The sequence below is a fragment of the Alosa pseudoharengus genome, unplaced genomic scaffold (assembly GCF_046254945.1).
Source record: "Alosa pseudoharengus isolate Yale_2024_CS ecotype anadromous, Long Island Sound unplaced genomic scaffold, YU_APseudo_1.1 YU_APseudo_1.1_scf_15, whole genome shotgun sequence".
NCBI lineage: Eukaryota > Metazoa > Chordata > Actinopteri > Clupeiformes > Clupeidae > Alosa > Alosa pseudoharengus.
In genome coordinates this window covers 21171264-21188763 of record NW_027468620.1, presented here as the reverse complement: position 1 = coordinate 21188763, position 17500 = coordinate 21171264, and the positions used below count along the sequence as shown (strand labels likewise).

The window sequence follows — 17500 nt, the reverse complement described above, 5'->3', positions numbered from 1 at the left end:
CCACAGCTGCTCTGTACAGGCCGTACTGAACCGCACAGAACAGTCCTGCTTTGACACAAATGGCATCGACGCAAGCATCCATCTCTCCCACCTTTACCTTCACTCCATCCATCCATCTGTCTATCCGCAGCACTCATTTATCTAGCCCAGCATCAGCACCACACCCATGCACACGCACCCATCCATCAAACACAAGTCCATCACACCTTATGTTCCGCTCCAGTGAGTCGTCCCGCCCCTCGGGACCCGAGCAGCCAACCAGAGGGCCCAGACACCCAGCCCCTCCATCCAGCTCAACATCAGCACATCCATCGCCTTTAAACACCGGTGTCAAAGGAAGGACAAGAGATTCAAGGTGTGATGACTGCGCAAGCCAGTGCCAAGCCAATGCTGTCCACACCCCACTGCAAAATGGTACTGACATCCATTAATGAGGCCGTCCTCCATAAGATTTTCCATAGGTTTCCTTATTAATGACGTTATATAAATTAAGCCTTACAATATTTCATTAGAATACTATAATAAATACATAGATATTAACTTTCTGATGCTGCAGTTATGAACGTCTAACGTTTGAACGTTTTTTTGCTTTTTTCCAGAAGGTTATACATATGTCCACTGTAGTTGACTACATGCACTTAAGCACTCAACTTGAAGCAATTACGTTAATAGAAAAATGAATTGCACTTCTACAACCACTACCACACTGTGTAAGTACTATTTACATATTGGTTTTTAATGCTTTTAAGAAACTTGGTTAATTGAAGTTTACGACTTATGGGAAATAAATACTTGAACAATAATAGTACAACATAGATGTGTCATATTTGTTTTAACTGCAGGAATCTCCTGGAATAACAGAATTGACAGGATATTCCTGCTCTAGCCAACATATGTGGCTGTTTGTCGACCATCTTGGTTTGAGAGCAAAATTTTGGTTGCAGTAATAACTACTGACCACCGAACAAAAGTCTATGGAGTGGTGCAGTAGAGAGCACTCTGATGGCTAATATACAGTTTTACCATTTAATCAATCAATGCATTTAAAAGAAAATGACTTTTGAATAGCTGTCTGCTGTAGTCGGTTGATACAGAGGGTTAAGAAGAATAACATTTAGTTCTGTTATGGAACCATGTCCAATAGACCAGGAAATGAATTTCATTTAATATTTTCTTTGACTAATTATAGCTGATGTTCCTTAATCCCACTAAAGTCCCACTTCCAGTCTCAACCTCTCCATCTCGTATCTCTTCACCTATGGGCTCTGTGTGTGATAAACTCGGTCCTGCCTCTCGCTAGTAGCCACACTGTCCTGTTGCTTCCCAGCGGCCCGTTGGAGGGAGACCATTACTCATCCACTGGAGCGTGGGGCCACTAATTGATTGTCTAATGAGGGATCCGCTGGCCGCAGGATGGGCTCCACTGCTGGGCGTCCTGCGGTCCGAAATCACATCTGCGCTGGTTCGCTTTAACGGCAGGCCGATCAATGGGCCGTCAGCCGGGTAGCCATGCGCTTCTCACAGAACACAAACATATGTGCACACACACACACGGTTGTGAGGAGGGGGGGGGTTACGCTTGAATGAAATAGTCAGTGAAGGTGGTATGTGTGTGTGTATTGGGGTGTGAGAAACTTTACACCAGCTGACAGCATAGAAGATTAAAACATGATTATATTCATGGGGGTGTATGTGTTGTGAGGGTTGGGGGTGGTCATTCATGCTGTGCATCTATGCATTTCCACATAACTGATCAAAATCAAATTTGGTTGTGGTGGGGGTGGGGGGCTTGATGGTGGTGGAGGAGGGGGGTACTGAACAGAAGAGGGTGAGGTAGCGACGTCAAAACTCCCTCCAGAGACGGCGCAATCTCTGTGACATTTGATTAGCGCAACGCTGTTTCCAATTTAGCGCGGGGCCCACGTCTCAGGCCGAGCGAAGAGAACGACGGCTGGCGACAGCCTGCACAACGGAGCTGCCAGTCAGAGCAGCCCCCATCCCAACCCCAATGCCAGAGAGAGAGGGCGAGAGAGTGCACTCTAATTACAACCCACATCATATGAAACACCAAGAGATGGGGAGGAGAGAGCAGGAGAGAAAAAGTGAGTAAAAAAGGAGGTTTGAGAGGAGGCGCAGCAGATGATTGGTGATCGGAAGGAGGAGAGGAGAGAGGAACACAGCAGAAGGCAGTCCTAGGCGAAGGTCGAAAGAGAACATTCTGGAATCATAGAAGGACACGGCGAGCCTTTAAATAACGGCCGACGGTGAAAACGAAAGAATAATAAGCATCGGTGAGATAAATCAGCCGGCTACAGCTTGGCAACGTGACGGCTAATTTAGGAGGGCAGAATCCTCCTGCACTTTGTGCTGCCAACACTGCGCATAGGGGACTCAGTGGGGAGGACAGGGAAGAGGCTCAGCCCGCGCACACAGAAACGCGGGCTGCTGTCTGAACGGCAATCCTCTTTTCCTCCATTCAGTGGAGGGGAGGAGAGGAGACTAGACGTCCACTTTGGACTGTCTGCACAAAGCCGACGTGAGATGGGGTGCAGGTGTTAGTGTGTGTTCATGCAGGCAAGAAGGATGCCTGATAGCTGGCCTGCTCTGGCTACCCCTATCTACTATCTGACAGTGAGACAGAAAGAGCAAGTGCGAGAGAGGCAGAGAGAGAGAGAGAGAGAGAGAGAGAGAGAGAGAGAGAGAGAGAGAGAGAGAGAGAGAGAGAGAGAGAGAGAGAGAGAGAGAGAGAGAGATAGAGAGAGAGAGAGAGAGGGAGAGATAGAGGGAGAAAGGGGGGGTTGAGGCTTTTTCACTACTATTTCTAAGCAAGGCAGAAGCAAAACAGATCGAAAAGGGGAACACAGAATAGTGGCCGAGCAGACAACATACATGAGCAAAGACAAACGTGGAAAAGACACAGATAAAAGTAAAACGCAAGGAAAGAAAGAATGAAAAAGAGGCAGAAGGCAAGATACAATAAGAGATGCACAGGCTAAAGGGGGCCGAGTCAAACAAAATAAATTGTTTGCACTCACACACACACAAATTCCCAGACCTCTATGGTCAGACCTTTTTCACAAGCCAGTGTGTGTGAGCTGTGTGTGTGCATGCCACAAGTTTATGGCAAAAGGCTTCTGCTCCGACGCCCTTGAGCAAGACATTTAAGAGGAGTCGGTTTAGATTGCCGTCCAGCTGTTTAAAATGGCTGTTTACTGCACAAGCTGTGTGCACCACTTTACTTGCCTATGGGAGACACAGCCTGGGAACTGAGGGGCCAAGCCTTTTGTTTGCGCCGCAGCCTCGAGTCCCGTCGCGTCCCATAACTGCTCTTACCCCTCCGTGTCAGTGGTCATCCCCGGCCCCGAGATTCAGACTGGTCGTCCTCAGCAACCACTGGCTCTCGCCATGCTGGGCCGGTCTCCATGGTTCTCCATCGTGTTTACGCTCACACAGAAACTCTCTCCACTGCTCAAAATTCTCAACAGCATTTTTCTGTTGTCCTTGAATGTACCCCAGAACCACATTTTCCTATATTTCCTTACAGGATTAATTTTGCTGGCCAATTGGTCTCACCACTTAAACTGTATGGTGAACTCATAAGTCGTCGCAGAGAAATGTCTGAGTCTGAATGATGTCTGAGTTACAGGGAGAGAAAAAAAAAACATTTAAATTTAATCAATGCAGAATTAAAGGAGAACCATAAAAAAAAAAAGTAAAAAAAATAAATAATTGTAGGACCAGCCATGCCTCGCATTGACAGACCAGCCACGAGAGCAGTTTTTTTGCATTTGCATTTTGCAGAATGTGTGTGAAAGAATCTCTGTGTGTGTGTGTGTGTGTATGTGTCCTGGTGCTCCTAAGGGTATGGAGAGACCTGAAGAGCCCCCCTCAGTGGTGTGTGTGATTTGGCATGAGGGCTCTTGGGGTGTACTGAGAGGCCCTGCCAGCCTCCAGCAGGGCTAATGAATAATGAAGTACATCCATCACACGGACACACAGACACCACTTCTGATGTTATGGGAAACGCTCAGAAAAAAACGTCGTCACCCATGCCAACCACACCCACACACACACACACACACACACACACACACACACACACACACACACACACACACACACACACACACACACACACACACACACACACACACCCTCCCTTTAAGAATTGAAAGGCGCTCACACAATGGCTTCCCCCATCAGTGTTAACCAGCCACGTCCTTCATTAACTCAATCAAACCACTCTTACCTTCTCCTTAACTCTATTAACTCATGAACCAGTGCGAACGCCAAACCTCCATCTTGTTGACTTCAAACTTAACAGCAACACCCTAAACACACCCACCCACCCACCCCATCCTTACCCCCACCCCCCACCCACTCCAAACCACAGCAGAACCCTGCCAGAAGACAAAAGGGGAACAGTGGGCCATTGTTTCTCGTGCTGTACGCGCTCTTGTCCTCCTCCCTTGCGAAACGTATTTTTAGAGCAAAGCAGCAGTGATTGCTCATCCTTTTGTGCAGCATTTTTTTGGAGGAAAACAGCCAACAGACACAGGGTAACAGACAAGAGGAACAAAGCAAAGACAATGGTCGCTTTGAGTGGCCCTGTCTTCTAAATCAGGCATATTGGATTATGTGAATGCAAGTGTGTGTGTGTGTGTGTGTGTGTGTGTGTGTGTGTGTGAGTGTGTGCGTGCGTGCGTGTGTGCGTGCAAGTGTGTGCGTGTGTGTGTGTGCGTGCAAGTGTGTGCGTGTGTGTGCGGGCCTGCGTGCCTGTGTGTGTGTGTGTGTGTGTGTGTGTGTGTGTGTGTGTGTGTGTGTGTGTGTGGTGCAGAACGAGCTCTGAGCCTGCTGCATGTATCTTCATGTGAAGCTTGGAGGGACATCCTCTATAAGTTAATGGCTCATATCTCTCTCTGGGAGGACTAATCCATTGACCATAGCAAAGTGCACTTAAATGGCTCTCAGTAGCTTATCCCGGATCTCAAGACCCTCGGCAATTTCGAGGAAAAAGGTCATGACTTCTGGAAGAGGAAAAGGAAGGAACAGGATGTGGTTTCTCTGACTTCTTAACCATCTTGGCCCCTACAAGCACAACATGCAAGTTAAAACTGGCAGGAAAAAAAGACCCCAGACTTCAGGACTAGGGAGCCAAGTGTATTCCAACAGACTGAAAAGGAAAAGTGAAGTGTGTGCTTATGAAGTGTGCAGACTGAGAGAACAAAACCCCTGAAGAGCCCAAGCCCTGAGCCAAAGCCGAGGGGGGAAGCGGCCAAATCCAGAGAAAGAGCCACGGAGCGCACACCAACTTCACACGCCAACCAACACACACAGCGGGTGCTTGTGTGCACTTCGGCATGGATCCGACTTTTGTCAAAACACACACACTCACAGGCATACACACGGCGATGCCTCTTTAGTTCTTGCTGGTCTGCTTGCACACACACACACACACACACACACACACACACACACACACACACACACACACACACACACACACACACACACACACACACACACACACACACACACACACACACACACACACACACACACACACACACACACACACACACACAGCTATAAAAACACAGCCGCTCGACATCAATCGGCTGGAGTGAGACTTCTAAGCCAGAGGAGAGGTCATTTTGAGGAAAAATGAGATAGTAATCAGAGAGCGAGGGATAGAGAGGGGGAAGAGGAAGGGGGGAAAAGGCTAACTGGAAGAAAGAGATATCGATGGGAAAAAAATGGAGAGATCCAAGGAAGGATAGAGAGGAAGAGACAAGCACAAAGAAAGAAGGGAGCGGAAGCAAAGCATCTATGACAAAGGAGAAAATGGGAGCCTGAAAAAAAACCCTGAGCACAGTAGAGAAACAGGTGAGCGGGGAAAAGAGAGGAGTAACAGGGAGACTGACAGAGAAAGAAAATGGGAGCAGACACAGCAGACAGAGGGGGGTGGAGGTGGTTGGGGGAGATAAATAGGCTTTTGCAGGGCACATCTGTCTGGGTGTCTGGCACAGGCGAGGCCACTCAGGTAGAGGATGGCGGGGCGGCGCCGCAAACGACAGGCCCTCTAACAGGAGAGACTCTCTAACGGGAGCACTGACTAATGGGCCCTGCCACAGCCCACTGCCTCAGGTCAAACACACACACAGCACACCGGACATACCCTATCTGGAAACACACACAGACACACACACACACACACACACACATTCACACAAACAGCTATGTCCACACTGACTCACACACACACACAAACACAGTAACTCCAAGGAAATTCATGCCAACAGCTATGAAATTAGCTGCAGGGAAGAAAAAAAAAAATCCAGAAGTGAAAAGAAAAGAAAAACTCTACTGACACAAACTCCTCTCCCTGAAACACACACGTTCCTCTGCAGAGCAATGCCTTATGCTAGGGACTGAACAATGCCTTGAGATGGAGAGATATGTGGGCTGTGCTAATGGGGCATTGGGGTGTGGTGGCCTGAGGTGGCCATTATTCCCCTGACCTTTGACCTATTAAACCCCTACTTTCAACTCAAGCCTCTGGGCTGCCACACCCAGGCAAACCAGGAAGCTGGAAGGAATAATCGCCCCTGCCCTGGCTTGCCCCCAGTAACACTACCACCACCTCCATCTCCATCTGCACCATAGCCCCTGCCCCCCACTCCTCCCATTCTCTCTGGCAGACCAGAGATTAGGGTGTTGGTGTTTACGGTGGAGTAGAGTGGAGTGGGGGTGAGGGGTTGGAGGAGCACCAAGCTATCCAGCTCAGAGGTTTTATCCTGATGGCCGAGGCCAAACGAGTCGGGCGACTTGCGTGACGACGGCATCTGTGCGCGTGGCAATACAGACCGGGCGGACGTCTTAATCTAGGGCTCCTGCGGTGAAGGATTTGCCACCAGCGGAGATGCGTCCGTGTGTGCAAGATATGGGCCGCGCACTGGGCAGCATCTAGATAAATGTGAGCGATAACCAGATGGAAATATCACACATTAGCATGATATTTCATGTCTGCACATGTGTGGCACTGGTTGATAAAAAAGCCCAGAGGGGTTTGGGGCTGCTCTTTTGATAGATTAAGGATAATCTGGGTTAATGCCTGATGCAAGGGGAATTTCTGATGAATTGGCAAACATGTGAGCGTGTTTGGGGTATATGGGCCATCCCCCCCCCCCCCACCTGCAATCGGATAAAGGGAATCCACACTGAGATCTAATGCGGAGTTTGCATTTGGAGCGATTTATTCAGGGTAATCAGTGAGGGGTTTGTTTGGGCCTTTTAAAATGATAGCTTAACTAGGATATTAAGCATGTGCATGTGTGTGCATGTGTGTGTGTGAGGGAGAGGCCGTTAGATGTGGGGGAGGGGAGTTGCGTTGTGTTTAAACAGCAAATGATGACTTCCTTTGAAGCTTTTCACGCCAGCCTCTCTGGATGCAGTAAAACACTATAGCTGCCTGCAGGGTAAAGCGTAGGCGTGTGTGTGTGTGTGTGTGTGTGTGTGTGTGTGTGTGTGTACATGTACAGTGAGCGCGTGTCTGACTGTTTGAGTGCAATTCCTGCATCTGGGTTATTGCGCGTGTGTTCATTAGTGTACTGCAGAATATCAGAGAATTGTGCATTTTTATGTGACTAGATTGTGAGAATTACCCATTTTAGCATGCATGCGATTAAGTACATATACATAATTGACAAGAGTTGTCCATGCGAGTATATTCATGTTAACTGTGCACGTGCTAGAATTGCACATGTCGGGGGTGTTGCACGTCATCATCTGAATTCCAAATGTAATGCGAAATGTAACGTGAATAATGTGAAACATGAACTGTTTAGCATCCATGCCTTGTGACTCCCTCGTCATGTTTTCAGGAAGGGTACAGGCGGAGCATAGAACAACGGCAGAGCCTTGATCCGGGACTGAGTGCCACCTAAACGCAGGAACAAGCACCCAACACTCAACCAGGAGGAGAAATGCCTCTCGAGTGCAGAAGGCAGCAGACAGTGTCCGCGTAGTGCACAGAGAAGGCGGAAGAGGACCAAGCCGTGTGTTCAGTAGGGCCACAGCATCATGGTGTGCTCTCTACCCCTCCTTTGCCCCTCAGCCAGGTGTGCGGGGCAGTTCATACCGACACAGTGTTTTGTATAAATGGGGGCAAGAGGCACCCTGTGGAAAGTTGCCCTTTGCCAAAGCGAACTCATTTTTTAATGGCTACATAAGCCACACACGTACACAAACCTCTATCCGTGCTTGAGCAAACACACTGATTCTATTTGATGTTCGTGGAGAGAAACTGACCAAACATCTCCTAAAAGATGATATTTAAATGGCTCTGCATGGACGCTTGACATTGGGAGAAAGCGTGGCCTTAGCGCAAGGAGTGGTGAGCGAGACAGAGAGGGGGAAAAACAAATCTTCTTTTGCCCAGTTAATCCTTGATTCCGTTTGGGGAACACAGAGTTCCAAACACGTCATGGTGGAGCATGTTTTTTAAATACACTGCTCCATCACGTCACGTCAAGAGAACACCTTCTTGCAGGACAAAAATATGAAATGCTAGACACAAAAATAAATACATGAATAAATAAATACAAAAACAAGAACATCTACAGATGTTCAAAGTGCAACTTGTTGTCACTTTTTCTAAAAAAATATGGAACGCTTCACGAATTTGCGTGTCAGAGAGGGAGAGGGAGAGAGAGAGGGAGAAAGAAAGAGAGAAAAACAGACAGAGAGAGAGAAAGAGAGAGAGAGAAAGAGAGAAAGACAGAAAGAAAGAAAGAAAGAGAGAAAGTAAGAGAAAGAGAGAGAGAGAGAGAGAGAGAGAGAGAGAGAGAGAGAGAGAGAGAGAGAGATGCCTCCAAGGAGCCCAATTACTGGTAGAAACCCACGGGTGGAGCGAAGAACCAAGCTTCAGACACATCTTAGAGGCTGCACAAGTGGAAGGCCCTGAAGTATTACCTTAGCTCAGCAGGATATAATAGATCCAAATGATCTGCAAGGAGGTTACTGATACAAGGAGATACGCTTGAGCAGAGTCCTTGGGTGACTTCATTAAACACCACTGGACGACATACACCACTTCATTTGCACCACACACACACACACGTGGATGTGCACAGAGGATCACGCCGCACAGGGCCACTCAACAATGCCATGTCAAAAAAACCTAGCATCTCAGTGTCCCGACACTGCCAATGATGCAATCATTCTCATACTGTCTGAGAACTGACTATGCTGTGAGCGTCACTGCCGTTTTCCCCACACCTCAGCGTCTCCTCTTGCCTCCTCCAGCTCATCGCTCCAATTAAAGCTGGCACGCGGCAGTCAGCGCAGATAAGCGCAGCCATCACTCCTGACGGCCCGTCCGTCCGGCATCCCTCAGCCCCGAGCTGGCAGGCCGATTATGCATACTGAATATGCGGCGTTCATCTCTCATGCAGAGAGCGCCGAGATCTACAGACGATAATTCACACTGACGGAGCATACCTGGGAGGCCCACGGCATGAGAAGGAGCGAAAGAGAGAGAAAGATGAATATATTAAAGATGTCCCTCGTGTTGAAATCATGGCAGATTAGGCATCGTGAATTAATATCAGCCGCCAAATTAAACAATTGTGTGGGTGTCAAGCTGCTCGATTTCACAATGTGGGACAATGTCTTTGCTCTCTTCTCTTTTTCATCAAATTATGGCTCGGTGGGTTTGTTTTTTTCCAGCACAAATGGAGGTGTGTGTGTGTGCGTGTGTGTGTGTGTGGACACAGCTATAGTAATCAAGTTCTGTTAGCCATGGAGGGTGTGACAAGGGTCAAATCTTCTCCCGATTTTCTGCAAGTCGCTCTCCCAGGCATCGAAGCCAGCCTTAACACAAAAAAATAGTTCTGAACACGATGATGCGATATTTGCGCTCAACGAAGCACTGTGGACATTCATAATATTTTTCTCTCCTCGCAGCGTCGTCGGCTCTCGGTGGAAAGGTAATGAGGCAGCACCCGGCTAAATGACCTGTGCAGAAACACCACACATTACGAGTCAAAGTCTATAATCTAAAACGCAGGCGGTCCCGCTTTTAAGGTACAACACCGCATATCCATCAGGCTCAGTGCAGGAGACGAGGATCGTCTGCTGTGTGGAAAACTGCAGACGACGGATCGGCTTTTCTTTCCCACAGCTGTTGGGTTCCAAATGTTGTGTTTATCTCCGGAGGCCCGACTCGGTCAAAAGCAGACGCAGAAGGAGAGAGAGAGGAAGAGGGAGCGTAGTGTGAGTGAGGCCTGTACACAGAGCTCCTGAGGGTGCTCACAGCTGGTGGCCCATTTGATTGAGTGTGAAGCCACCGTACACACATGCACTAGCACAGCCTCCACAGAGAATAAAGTGCGTTTAAACAGCGCACTTTGCAAGTACAATAACTCAACCAGGCCACTATCCATTAGGCTAGTGCCAGGGTTGATTTAGTTAGGAGTTCTCCTTCACTCTTTTGTGATCAGTCATTACTTCGGCTCCACTTTGATTATATCGAAAGGACATTAATTGGCCATCAGTGTGCTGTTAAGTCATGCAGTTTAATTTAGTCTAACGAACATCTCAGGGCCTACTTACGAGAAGGGATACAGCCTGTTCTACCATTAAAAAGGGCATAATGTAATGACCATCTGAGATTAAGACGCAGCACTGTGCACAACCTTGCAGATGTCTGAGCAGAACAGAGAGGGGACAAGCATGGGGACCCATTCCTGATTGAGGGAACCGAACAGGGACTTGGCATTCCATTAGGGCTAATTAGGAGGGAAAATTGATTGTGCCGTGCGTTGTGCTCCCTCGTTACGGGTCAGTCATTTGTCAACTCCTGGCGGCCGCATGACGCGAGTCGCAAATGATGACTGGATCGATCAGTCAATGGCTCTCCTGATGAGTGCATCGCTCAAAAGAACCACCGACTGTCAAGAGGGACAAAAGCAAGCACTCCGATGGCACTGACAACTCCATACAGTTAAGACTGTTACATGGCTATGGCAGAATAGCACAGTGAGTCACGCTCCATCCGCAACAATGGCTTCCCTGTTGAACTGAACAAACAGGGGCAATAATGAGCCTTTATTCTTTCAGGAGATGCGGATTCCAATGAGGGCGATGTTGTGGAGGTTGGACTGGAGATGATGCATGAGCGCTATTCCATACCCTGCACACCGGCCCCCCTCCCCTCCCTCAGTTCCCTCACATTTTCTGCCACATCAGGCGTAGTCAGAGCTCTGATCAATCATTTTCACGGTGTGGCCGCCATCTATTCTTCCGTGGAGCCATAACTAATACGCCAAGATGATTCAGAGGCAGCTCCTACTTCACACTCATCTATACTGCTGACTGTTTACCAATACATATCCTTACCACTGTGAGTAAGGCAGAATGCCCTCTGCATTCTCTAGGCCTCTATGTGGACTCCAGAGCTGAGTGCCCAGTGGTGACCAAACACAGATGTCCCAACACGGCACGACACCTGGAAAACCACAAGCACTCAATAAATCAAACAACACCAACGTGGTGGTCATTCATTTACTGACCTCATCAAAATACTTGTCTATGGTACAACCCACGGAAACAATATGTTAGTTAACCACAAACACCCTATCAGTTCCACAGTGACTAACCCAGTGTTTCCCATACATTGACTTATTTGTGGCGGCCCACCACAATATCAACATTGACCACCACACAATGATTTTCCAGGTCGTACTAAATTGTGCTTTAATCTGGTTAGCATCATAACCATGCTGCGCTAATTTGTTAAAAACTGTTGCATTCAAGTTAATTCTGCAAAACCTACCACCACAAATAGAATTACATTCTGTGGGAAACACTGTAACCACTCAACCACTTTATCTGAATTGACACAGTTTCCTGGCATATTGAGCATATTCATCAGCAAGATGAGAACAGATGAGAACAGATGACCACAAATACCACCAGGAAAAGCTCAAGACCTTCAAAAGTTTCAACAGTACACAGCAGTACACCACGAGTGAGCAAGCAAGTGTGACTGGGAAAGTAAATGAAGGCGAGCTAGTGGAGTGCGTGACGAGTCACTGCTTGTGAGGCTTAGCCAGAGAAGAAAGGATCTGGACAGTACACACTGATAGCAAAAGATAGCAGCTACATTTTCCTTCTACTGCTCTGACAAAACAAATACAGGTCTCCTTTTGACAGAGCACAAACTGACAGTACACATACACCAAGGAGTCAAAAGCACATCTGCGGTGCCATTACAAAGACCACACAATAGTGACAATCAGCACCAAGCATGAGGTGCGTTCAAATTCCCAAACACATGTCCAAACACTCCATCTCAACAGTAACCCTCTGTCCAGTTCCGCTGTTCCGTCACAGGTAACTACCTCCTCAAACTGTGAGTGTTCACAAACCTTCAGGTTAAAATCAAAGCACACAGAAAATTGTTTACAAATGTTTACCTATGTTTACAAATTTGAACGCATCTCGAGTGTCTCAACTGTAATGGCATTTTAAATCGTATTCTTCACTGCACCTTGCCAGGTCCCAAACTACCACTGCACCCAACAAATCTACACATTAGACCAGCTGACAACAGTGTTTACTTGTTATTTAAGAACAATCGACTGCTTATACACTTGCACAGTGAACTTGTATGGAAAGACCAGACTACCTTTCATGGGGATTGTTACCTCTTGTTAGGAAAACAGATTCCTGCAAAAGCCATTTGGTGCAGGCTTTGATTATGGCCCTTCTTGTCTCTGCCTCTTGAAACTGCATGAACAGTGGCTGAACCAACTGTGCAAACGAGGACGAATGGAGAAGACAGGGCATGCTCCTGCCTGCGAGTGTTTGTAAATGACTGATCGTTTTAAAAGGGGTGTGTGTGGGTTTGTGTGTGTGTGTGTGTGTGTGTGTGTGTGTGTGTGTGTGTGTGTGTTCGTTCAAGACCCCAGGAACATGCTGCAGCTTGCCAAGACTGATGAGCCTCTATACATCTGTGTGCAACCACATCACACTCCCCCATTCCTTGTCCCTCGCTCCCTTACTCCGTGTCTTTCCCCCGAATCACTGATCTGGTGCGATGGGGTCCCTGCTGACAGGCCAACATATGTGGACCTCTGCACCAGCTCACTGGAGAGACACAAAACCAACTCAAACAGAACCGCATACATCAGAACCTCAGATGAGAGGAGGGGGAGAGAGAGAGGGGAGGAGAAAAAAAAAAAAAAAAAAAAAACACCCTCTACTGTCCAACCCGTACCCCCATATTTCACCTGGCCGCTAGTTCAACGTGGCCAGTGCTTGCTGTCCCTCATCTTTCTGTCTTTCCCTTTTTCTCTCCTCTCGTCCCCTTGGGGCTTAGCTCCTCTCCATTACCTCTACATCTCTCCGCTCTCTTCCCCCGGCCTCTAACACATAGTTCCCTTACACTCGCTGGTTCATTACTCTGGCGCTCGTGCTGCAGGAAACAGATCCGGAACATTCCTGCAGACAATTAATAGCTTGAGGCGCTTGTTACTGACGGGCTCCTGCATTTCCCAGAACTGCGCACGAAAAGGGGCGAGCCACACCCTCGCCTCATTGCCCTTCCCCCCCTCCTTTTTCCCCGCACTACCTGCCTCACAGATCTCCTTACTTTACATCCTCTACAAGACTGTGTTCTATTTATCCATCAGACACACATGGTCACAATGCCTGTGCCCAATCACACAGGAGGAGGCGAGGAGACACAACTATACTGAGGCGAGGAGACAACGATATTGAGGCAAGGAGTCACAACGATACTGAGGCGAGGAGGAGGAAGGAGAGGATAGGAAATGGGCGAGGAGGAGGAAAAGGAGGAGAGAAAAATAGAACTTGAAAAGAAGGCTAAACAGAAGAGACATTCTAATGGGGAGAAGAGGGGGGGGCATCCCAGATTTCTCAGCTTACGTCGCATTTACATATTCATTTGGCAGATGCTTTTATTCAAAGTGAGCGACTACTGGGTCAGAACACAACTCCGGAATACAGATGGAATACATCTTCCAATACGAGTTCTGAATGCCGAGACACAACCAAATTACTAGCAGGCATTAAAAGTGGAAACTACACTAAAGCAAGACCTTAAGGGGAATGTTTGCTAAAATACAACTGTAGGCCTACATCTTTAAGAGTTGCAAAGGGCTTCATTAGTATACATTCTTCCCAGATGAGGTAGTTTATTTTAAAGGTCCTTTATGGGTGTGGACCACGACGGACATTATGCAACCCAAAACTGCCACCTCTCCACTGAACGGCACCCCTTCCCCCATGTCAGGTTGTGGCGGTGCAGTCTCCAGTTTCATTAATCACAGCCTTAGGCTGAAAGGGTGGCAGCGTGCAGCGCTGGGCAGTGATGGACAGCCTGGCTGCTGGTTGTTTGGCTCTCGTCCCCCCCCACACCCTCCCGACCCTTTTCTCCTTCCTCAAGCCCGTCTGTTGTAGCTCAGGTCTGGGCTGCTGTGGCACGGGCCCGTGGCGGCCGTCTACTGTATTCGCTGGTCTCACTTGGCAATGTGCCACGTCAGCTTTTCAGCAGCTTGCAATCAACACCACTGTGGGCCAGCCACCCCCTGTACACACACACACACACACACACTATCACACTCCCCAGTTAAACCCCCTTCTCCCTTCCAAAATTTCCAGCCCACCACACTCCATCACACACACAAACACACACATACACGCAGAGTGCACACGGGTGAATGCGCAGAGACAGACAGACAATTGCACCCATACGGCCCATAGAAGTTCTCATCTCCAGTTCATTTCATGGTTTTGTCCTTCAGGCCCGAGTGTGCAGAGCATGAACACAAATCACACAGTGCGACTGCCTCCACACACATACACCCAAACACCATTTTATTCACACCTTTCACACACAGCCGGCACGCCTGCAACCTACTCCTGTCGCCTTGGTGACAGTTGAGGCAGAGACTGGCTGCGGGTGACGTTGACAAATGTCCTGCCCCAGTCCCCGTCTGCTGGACCTCGAGAGAGAGAGAGAGAGAGAGAGAGAGAGAGAGAGAGAGAGAGAGAGAGAGAGAGAGAGAGAGAGAGAGAGAGAGAGAGAGAGAGAGAAAGAGAGAGAGAGAGAAAGAGAAAGCAGCCATGTCCTAGACAAGGGCATCTGCACTGCGTCAACCCTGAGGGGGTCCAATTCAAACCTCCACACGCTCTCCATTCCACTCATCTCGTGCGTGGCTAATTCACTACAAGACCAATTAAAAGGCAGCGGCAACGCCGCTCTCTCTTACCTTACTTTCAATTAATCATCAATCAGTCAGTCTCCCTCCCTCACTCACCCACCCACCCTGTAGGGCTCCATTCCACTCCATTCCAGCTATTACTGGTGGTGATATTTTATTCACCTGCCCACGTCTACGTCTACACACACACACACACACACACAGAGATGATGGAAGGAGAAATTTGCCATGGCGATGAGGTCACTCGGCAGGACCGTGGGCCTGCAGCCCAGATGCCCATCAGGGGGCCCATCCATCATGGCGCTGCCACCCGAGTTAGCACAACGTCAACACTAGCCTAGAGGCCCGTGAGCCACCCTTTACACCAGGTATCCTGCTAGCATTCTGAAATACCTGTGTACCCTACAGGTCAAGCTGATTACACCCTCTGTCCACCCAACCAACTGGACTGCAAAAACAAAGCGAGCGTAGCCTATCACTCGAAATCGGCAAGAGTACCAACCCCAACCCTGCATCTACAGGGGCGTCATTAGCGACTGGCTAATGAGTCAGAACTGCATGGCCTACCGGGTCATACACTCATTATGGGGCAGAGAAACAGCATGGAGGCAGCACTCAGGAGCAGAAATGGAAGAGGAGGAGTGAGGTTAACAGTAGAGCTGCAGAGTAGTAATGCCAGAAAAGTGATTATTTAATCATTATTATTATCAGCTCGGGCTCAGTGGTGAGGAGATGAGGAGATTGAGGGAAACATACCAATGAAGAACATCAGTGGCTTAACGGCAACGTTCATTTGACGTCAGCTGTGAAAGGTCTTTTTTTTGTTGTTATATATAATCTTGCAAACTGGCAGATACGTTTACGTGTTACGAAGCAAAATGGTCAAACACGGCTTCCGTCCATTACACGAGAGAGGCTTTTAAGAGTGCGGAAAGCAGAGAGCTGCTGCACTGCTTGAGCCGAAAAATCATTCATTAGGCCGTCAATAAGCCAATTAGCTTCGGCCCCGTTTTCTGGCTGCAATCCCCGCTCCTAAACTGCAGCACTTTGAGAACACGTGCTGGCATCATCAAACCAGTCGGCTTCAGCAACCTGGTGGTGACGTTCAAACTCAAACTATTTCTAGGTGTATAAAAGGGACCTGACCTAACACAGAGCAACACACATCGAATGCCCATTAACTATTCACTCATTCTACAGCTGCAGGCACAATACAGGTCAATCAATGTGTAGGAATTGTGTTGTGTTTGATAAAACATAACTGGCAGAGTAGAGAGGGAGAGCTCAGGAGCAGGTGGTCTCATTACTGTCTGGAGTCTTGGTTTATCCCCTGCTGATTTCCATGTAACACAAACACGCACTCTCTCTCCCTTTCTCGCGCACGCACCCACGCACACGCGCACACACACGGTCCGCAGCAGTGGTGGAGGTGGTAAACAGTGGTGATGTCGGTGTGCAATGTGCTTCACTTTACCCATTGGGACCTGAGGCTGCAGTAAGTCAGTGGCCACCAGACAGCATGCCTACACTTTGGATGGCTTACAGGAAAGCCATTACAGAGTCCAGGGGCTCTTTAACTCCGACAATTAATCAATTCTGTTGAACAATTCACTAAAAGAAAGCAATTATATAAAAAAAACACAGACTGGCAAGAAAAATTAAAATGCGGCATAAAGGGAATACATTTTCAGAGGCTTTTGTTTTTTTGTGGGTTTATAGAGTAATTCTGGGAAATGGGCAAAAGACACACACACATACACACACACACACACACACGGATGTGTGGTGGTTTGCAGTATGGACCACAACCAAGTCTCAAGTTTTAAACTGCACTTCATCAGCTAGAAGTAGTGCAAAAGCTGTGCTGGCTGCCAGGAGAAGGCAAAAATAACATGCAACACCATAACAACGGTGAAGACAGTTCGTCTCCACGCTGAATGTTCAGAGTGCCGACTGTACCGGCTGCAGCTGGCTGTGCTTTCAAGATAAGAGGAGAGGCTGCATGCATGACACTCTCCTTTAAGAGAACACGGAACACTGCTTTTTACCAGCACTGCCTCGAACGTTTCCCCTAATCTCCTCAAAATGAAGCCACAGTCAGCTTCCTTACCTCGTCTCCTGAACTCCCATCTCACCATTTTCAATCTTCACTGTTAAGTCTCCCTCCCTCTGACTGCCTCCAATCCCATAACGTCACTTTATTCCACAAATCTGTCCCTCCAAACCTCTTTGTCCCACTTCCTCCTTTC

General features: G+C 48.2%; 1 protein-coding gene across 5 annotated transcripts in view; it reads right to left on the bottom strand.

Moving 5' to 3' along the window:
- Positions 1 to 17500, bottom strand: part of ndst2a (N-deacetylase/N-sulfotransferase (heparan glucosaminyl) 2a) — a 118081-nt gene that overhangs the window by 49934 nt on the left and 50647 nt on the right. Inside the window, exon 1 of one of the 5 annotated variants that reach the window (XM_076285876.1) lies at positions 12711 to 12797. The exons of the other annotated variants lie outside the window; for them this stretch is intronic. The gene's annotated coding sequence lies outside the window, so the exon portion shown is untranslated. Of the gene's footprint in view, positions 1 to 12710; positions 12798 to 17500 lie in introns of those variants that run through there. 5 annotated transcript variants of the gene reach the window in all.